Genomic DNA, 7,953 nt, shown 5'->3' with positions numbered 1-7,953 from the left:
TTTATGATTAGATATTTTTTTATATATGGCAAAACTCTAATCTGCTAATCATGGCGTTCGCCGTTTGGGCTGACTGGCTGGATATGGCGTGGGCAGGCAGAATAAACTCTGCACTTTACTTCGACTGTTAATCAATAAATAAATAACATTTGGCTAAAAACACTACCAAAATTCAATTAAAATAAACAAATTTATACATTTTTTTACTAAAAAAACGTATGTGGAATTAGCCTAAAATGACTGTTTCCGCAAGACATGTGCACGCCCTTTCTAAAACTTGTGCGACGACCTTTCATACAAAAATCCAATGAATTATTTTTATTTGTTAACTTAAAAATATTATTCAGGGACTTATTACCTCCAGATAAAATTATAAAATACCCAAATTATGTTTTAATTATTTTATATTTTAATTACTAAGTAAATTGAACGTCAAATTTAAAAAAATCACAAAGTTAAAAATTGTCAAATTATTTGGCAACTTTATGGTTGGCTTAGCCCCACTTTATGATTCAAGCTCTTAACTTTTTTTTTAATTTCGGAATCCTGACGGCGAAAACAGCGTTAGAATATTTTTTATTTGACAGCCCGTTGGGCTAATTTTGGTTTAGCCCTACCGTGTTTACGCTACGTTTTTCGAAAATTTTGGCGTATTTTGTGGCCAAAATAGGCGCTATTTTTTAATATTTTTATTAATTTTAGCAAAAAACATTGCCGAAAAAAACAATATTATTCAAAATAGAATAAATTATAATTAAAAAAAAACATGTTAAAAAGTGGGGGTTTTAGCCTCATAGACGAGCCGCCACTGTTTACGACATCGATGCGTGTTTGTTTGCTGAAATTTAGTCTAGTTATTATAAAGGTTATATTTTAATTTACTGTGTAATTTTTTGTTATAAAAAAAGGTTTAAACGATTTCGAACCAAATGTCTTTTTTTTAAATAAAAAATGAAACTACTGGGTGTGAGGTTCGAAACCACGCGGACATTCGTCCATTGAAACTTAAGTCCAACGCCTTAACCACTCGGCCAACCCAGTAAGTGTAAAAGCCTTGTTAAGATGCTAATAAACATAAATCTAAAGTAAGCCACCAATTGTGATTGGCAGCCTTATGCCTTATTTTTTTCGAAAACTTTGATTTTAAGTCAATTTTTTGGTTGGTTTAAACAAGGTGTTTGCGTAGCGAACTTTGCGCCCTACTATTTCCTCGGAATTCTAAACTTTTTGGGGGGTTATTTTAAAGTAGAAAATGTCGTTTTGTATTGCCTTTAACATGCATTTTATTTAAATAACACGATTAGATATATAAAACTGTTATTATATTGCAAAACCTGTTACAGCAATAAAATAAATTTTAAATGGGCAAGTAATTCTTTTCTTCAATGAAATGCAATATCAGTCTTTAATTTAGTAACCATAATTATGGTTCGATATCTTAGATTTCGAAACATATTGTTATTGTCAGTGTATTTATTATGGTTCGAAATTTTAGATTTCGAAACATATTGTTATTGTCAGTGTATTTATTATTATGGTTTAAAATCTTAGATTTCGAAACATATCGTTATTGTCAATATTATTATTATTATTATGGTTCGAAATCTAAGATTTCGATACATATTGTTATTGTCATTATTATTATGGTTCGAAATCTTAGATTTCGAAACATATTGTTATTATCAGTGTATTTATTATTGTTTTATTCTTTCTAGTCAGAATTTTGAAAGACGATAACTTTTTTTTTTAAATCTGAAATTTTTAGTATGTTTGTTATTATCCCAACGAATCGCAAACCTCCTATTTACGACATTTAATTATCACTTATTACTAATTAATATATTTTACTATTAAAATTTAAATATAAAATTTTCTGAAATTTTAATATGTTGTTGGTATTATTATTTTGTATGTTGCTATTTAAAATGAAGACTTAACTCTAGCTAAATATCGTTTAATCATTATTTTTGTTTTTTTATAAAATAACAAATCAGTGTGAGTTTTACGCTTGAATAATTTGATAGCGTTCTGGTCGCCGTCAAAAATTGTCCTTTTCGCTGTCCGTAAAATTTTTTTTAATTGTTTAGTTATTATTATATTTTAATACTCGTTTGATTACTAAAAAGTTAAGATCGGTATTTTGCTTTTAAATTTAGTTGACTTTTATATTACAATATCAATGAATGCGTGTTCGTTTGTTAAAATTAGGTTTAAATATAAAAAAGTTCATATTTAAATTTATATTTTAATTAATAAACCTACTAAATAAATTATATTTATAAAAAAGAATCAAACGATTTCGAACCATATTTTATTTATCAAATAAATCTAGTTATTATTATTAATCTTTTCCAGTGTCTTATAAGCTGTAAATTTTGAGTTAACATAACTTTTGTTTGTGAATATTTACAGTTTTGAAATTTTAGTTTGTTGTTTATTATCAGATTGTGTTTTTATTCTCCAATTTACAACATTTAATTATCACTAATTACCGATTAATATGTGTTTATTTATTAAAATTTAAAGATTGTTATTTGGTTTTTAAATCTTGTCCATTTGTATATCATGATATTGGTAACTCAAAAATGAATTAAAATTTTACTTTTTATCACTAATTACTAATTAATAGGTGTTTATTTATTAAAATTGAAAGTTTGTTATTTATTTTTGAAACTTTGGCCATTTGTATATCATGTTATTGGTATCTCAAAAATATATTAAAATTTTAATTTTTATCACTAATTACTAATTAATAGGTGTTTATTTATTAAAATTTAAAGATTGTTATTTATTTTCTAAATATTGGCTATTTGTATATCATGATATTAGTAACTCAAAAATGAATTAACATTTTAATTTTTATCACTAATTACTAATTAATAGATGTTTATTTATTAAAATTTAAAAATTGTTATCACTTTTTTAAATCTTGGTCTATTGTATATCATGATATTAGTAACTTAAAATAGATAAAAAATTTAATTTTTGTTTGTTTATTATATTTAAATTATTGTATATTTATTTAAATTTAAAGTTCGACATTAAGTATTCAAAATTTAATATAATGTATTTTATAATATAAGTAGTTAAAAAACATATTTGAAAAATAATTTTTGTTTATTTATCATATGTAAATGCTTGTTTATTTATTAGAAATCAAAAATCAATTGTAGAAATTTAAAATTTAGCATAATGTGTATCCTGGTATTAATTACCAACTTAAAACTGAGTTAAAATATTAATTTTTGTATGTATATTAAAAATCAAAGATATGTAATATTCTTAGTGAATGTTTATGCATATATTTTTTTATTTATTAAAGTTTATGCTAAACATAATCAAATAATTTCGAACCATATTTTATTTATCAAATAAATCTAGTTATTATTATTATTAATTTTTTCCAGTGTCTTATAAGCTGTAAATTTTGAGTTAACATAACATTTGTTTGTGAACATTTACAGTTTTGAAACTTTAGTATGTTGTTTATTATCAGATTGTGTTTTCATTCTCCTATTAACAACATTTTATTATCACTAATTACTAATTAATAGGTGTTCATTTATTAAAATTTAAAGTTTGTTATTTATTTTTTAAATCTTGGTCATTCGTACATCATATCATTAGTAACTCAAAAATGAATTAAAATTTTCATTTTTATTACTAATTAATAGGTGTTTATTTATTAAAATTTAAAGATTGTTATTTATTTTTTTAAATCTTGGCCAATTGTATATCATAATATTGGTAACTCAAAAATTAATTAAAATTTTAATATTTATCACTAATTTCTAATTAATAGATGTTTATTTAATAAAATTTAAAGTTTGTTATTGGTTTTTTAAATCTTGGTCAGTTGTATATCATAATATTGGTAACTCAAAAATAAAATTTAATTTTTATCACTATATTCTAATTAATAGGTGTTTATTCAATAAAATTTAAAGTTTGTTATTTATTTTTTAAATTTTGGCCATTTGGATATCATGATATTAGCACACTAATTAATAAGTGTTTGTTTATTTAAATTTAAAGGTTGTTGTTAATTTTTTAAATATTTGTCAATTTTATATAATGATATTAGTAACTCAAAAATGAATTAAAATTTTAAATTTTGACACTAATTACTAATAAATAGGTGTTTGTTTATTTAAATTTAATGATTGTTATTAGGTTTTTAAATTTTGGTCAGTTATATGTTATAATATTTATAATTTAAAAATGAATTAAGAATTAATTATTGTTTGTTTATTATATTTATATGTTTGTTTGTTGATTAAAAGTTAAAGTCCGAAATTAAGCATTAAAAATTTGGTATGATGTATTTTAAAATATAAGTAGTTAAAAAACATATTTGAAAAATAACTTTCGTTTATTTATTATATTTAAATGCTTGTTTCTTTAATTTAAATTAAAAATCAATTTTAGGAATTTAAAATTTAGTATAATCTATATCCTGATATAAACAACTTAAAACTGGGTTAAAATATTAATTTTGGTTTGTATAATATATATAAAAGCTTGTTTTGTTTTTTTTAAAAAAGGGTATAAAATATTCATAGTTAATGTTTATGCAATCTTTTTTTATTTATAAAAAATTATGTTAAAAATAATCAAATAATTTAGAACCATATTTTATTTATCAAATAAATCTAGTTATTTTTATGGTTCGAAATCTTAGATTTCGAAACATATTGTTATTGTCATTATTATTATTATTATTAATCTTTTCCAGTGTCTTATATGCTGTAAATTTTGAGTTAACATAACTTTTGTTTGTGAACATTTACAGTTTTAGATTGTGTTTTCATTCTATTATTTACAACATTTAATTATGACTAATTACTAATTAATAGGTGTTTATTTATTAAAATTTAAGGTTTTTTGTTTATTTTTTAAATCTTGGCTACTTGTATATCATGATATTGGTAACTCAGAAATAAATTGAAATTTTAATTTTTTTCACCAATTACTAATTAATAGGTGTTTATTTAAAAAAATTTTAGGAATGTTATGTATTTTTTAAATCTTGGCCATTTGTATATCATGATATTAGTAACTCAAAAATAAATTTAAATTTAAATTTTTATCACTAATACCAATAAATAGATGTTTATTTACTAAAATTTAAAGATTGTTATTAATTTTTTAAATTTTGATCTATTGTATATCATCATAGCGGTAACTCAAAAAAAATATAAAATTTAATTTTTGTTTGTTTATTATATTTAAATTATTGCTTATTTATTTAAAATTAAAGTTCGACATTAAGTACTCAAAATTTGATATAATGTATTTTATAATAAAAGGAGCTAAAAAACATATTTGAAAAATAATATTGTTTATTTTTCATATTGAAATGCTTGTTTATTTAATAAAAATCAAAAATCAATTTTGGGATTTAAAATTTACTATAATTTATATTCTTATATTATCAACTTAAAACTTGGTTAAAATATTAATTTTTGTTTGCATAATATATATAAATGCTTGTTTGTTTATTAAAAATCATTGTTTTTATTCTTTTTAGTCAGAATTTTAAAAGACGATAACTTTTGTTTTTTACAACTAAAAGTTCTAAAATTTTAGTATGTTTGTTATTATCCCAACGAATCGCAAACCTCCTATTTACGACATTTAAATATTACTAATTAATAGGTGTTTGTTTATTAAAATTTAAAGGTTGTTATTAATTTTTTAAATCTTGGTCAATTGTATATCATAATATTAGTAACTTAAAAATAAAATAGAATTTTAATTTTTATCACTAAATACTAATTAATAGGTGTTGTTTATTAAAATTTAAAGATTGTTATTAGGTTTTTAAATTTTGGTCCGTTATATTTTGTAATAATTATCATTCGAAAATGAATTAAAAAAAATTCTTGTTTGTTTGTTGTATTTAAATGCTGGTTTGTTCATTGAAAATTAAAGTTCGATATTAAGCATTAAAAATGTGGTATGATGTATTTTATAATATGGGTAGTTAAAAAACATATTTGAAAAATAACTTTCGTTTATTTATCATATTTAAATGCTTGTTTATTTAATAAAAATCAATTTTAGGAATTTAAAATTTACTATAATTTGTATCCCAATAATACCAATTTAAACCTAAATTAAATATTAGTTTTTGCTTATATAATATATATAAATGCTTGTTTGTTTATTAAAAATCAAAGGTATGTATTATTCTTAGTTAATGTTTATGCATATCTTTTTTTATTTATAAAAATTTATGTTAAAAATAATCAAATATTTTCGAACCAAATTTTATTTATCAAATAAATCTAGTTGTTTTTATTCTTTCTGGTCAGAATTTTGAAAGATGATAACTTTTGTTCTTTAAAACTAAAAGTTCTAAATTTTTAGTATGTTTGTTATTATCCCAACGAATCGCAAAAATTTAAATATCACTAATTACTAATAAGGTGTTTGTTATTAATTTTTTAAATCTTAGTCAATTGTATATCATAATATCATGATATTAGTAACGCAAAAATAAATTAAAATTTTAAATTTTGTCACTAATTACTAATTAATAGGTGTTGTTTATTCAAATTTAAAGATAGTTATTAGGTTTTTAAATTTTGGTCGGTTATATCTTATAATATTTTTAATTCGAAAAAGAATTAAAATAAAATTCTTGTTTGTTTGTTAAATTTAAATACTTGTTTATTTAATAAAAATCAAAAATTAATTTTAGAAATTTAAAATTTACTATCATTTATATCATAATATTACCAACTTAAAACTTGGCTAAAATAATAGTTGTTTGTATATTATATATATAAATACTTGTTTGTTTACTAAAAATTAAAAGTATGTAATATACTTAGTTAATGTTTATGCATATCTTTTTTTATTTATAAAAATTTATGTTAAGAATAATCAAATAACTTCGAACCATATTTTATTTATCTAATAAATCTAGTTATTTTTGTAATTGCGACAAATATTATTTTAAATCACTTTATTAACAAACAAAATTAACGTTAAAGTTGCAACAAATATTTGCAGATGGCCATATACCCAGTAATTCGAATTTGTATCACTTTTGCCTATTTATTAAACATATATGTAGTTTCACAAATGTGATCCTACAACTTGAGTTGTAATAAAAAATATCTATTGGCTTACGTTTAAGAAATTAAAAATACGAACAATATGCCTTTATTCTTTTAACTTTATTAATTGTTTGTCCACAATTAAGATTCGTTTGATTAAAATTCGATAAAAAATGTTAAAATTTAACATTCGTTTGGGTAAAATTTGACAAATCGTTAGCAAAATTTTATTAAAATTCTGTTTTTAAAAATTATACAAATAGCATATATACCTTATTCAAAAAGGAACAAAGTTAGTTGTTGGTTGTTAGAAACAGTCAAATGAACAACAGCACTTATAACTGTAAAGAAACTACACTTAGCATATCTACACATATTACTGTAAATACCTAGCTTATTGGGACCAAAATCTACACTTAACCAATAAAAATAATTAAAACACAAAAACCATAAAAAAATTACAATGCCATGGGACAAGCATTTAAATAATTAAATAAAATCACGCTAGCTGCCTCAAGAAGGAAAAGCAAGAGTTTTTTTTAATTACAACTTTATTTAATTAAATACAATTTTATTAATTAAAGATGCCTTGAAAAGTAAACAAAAAAGTTGTCGTGGCCGAGTGGTTAAGGCAATAGCCTTACAATGTTTTAGGCGCTGTCCGCACATATTCGAATCCTGCCGACAACGAAAATTTTTATTAAGTTTTAGTTCAAATTTATTTAAAATCACGCTAGCTGCTCGGAAAAGAAATTTTAGTATAGACTTGATTCCTTCCAGGCTCTGCCAGCGGAGGTTCAAGTCAAGCCGTTAACGCATTTTTATTTCAGTTTTATTACAAAATTAATTTAAATCACGCTAGCTGCTCCGGCAATCCAACATAACA

General features: G+C 21.5%; 1 non-coding gene across 1 annotated transcript; it reads right to left on the bottom strand.

Moving 5' to 3' along the window:
- Positions 1 to 958: 958 nt before the first annotated feature.
- Trnal-uaa (transfer RNA leucine (anticodon UAA)) lies at positions 959 to 1,041 on the bottom strand. Its single transcript has one exon. It is a non-coding gene; the product is annotated as a tRNA-Leu (tRNA).
- Positions 1,042 to 7,953: the final 6,912 nt, after the last annotated feature.

Source organism: Corella eumyota, chromosome 6, assembly GCF_963082875.1.
Source record: "Corella eumyota chromosome 6, kaCorEumy4.1, whole genome shotgun sequence".
Lineage (NCBI taxonomy): Eukaryota > Metazoa > Chordata > Ascidiacea > Phlebobranchia > Corellidae > Corella > Corella eumyota.
Note: the sequence above shows the minus strand (reverse complement) of the source record. Positions and strands in the feature narration are given on the sequence as shown.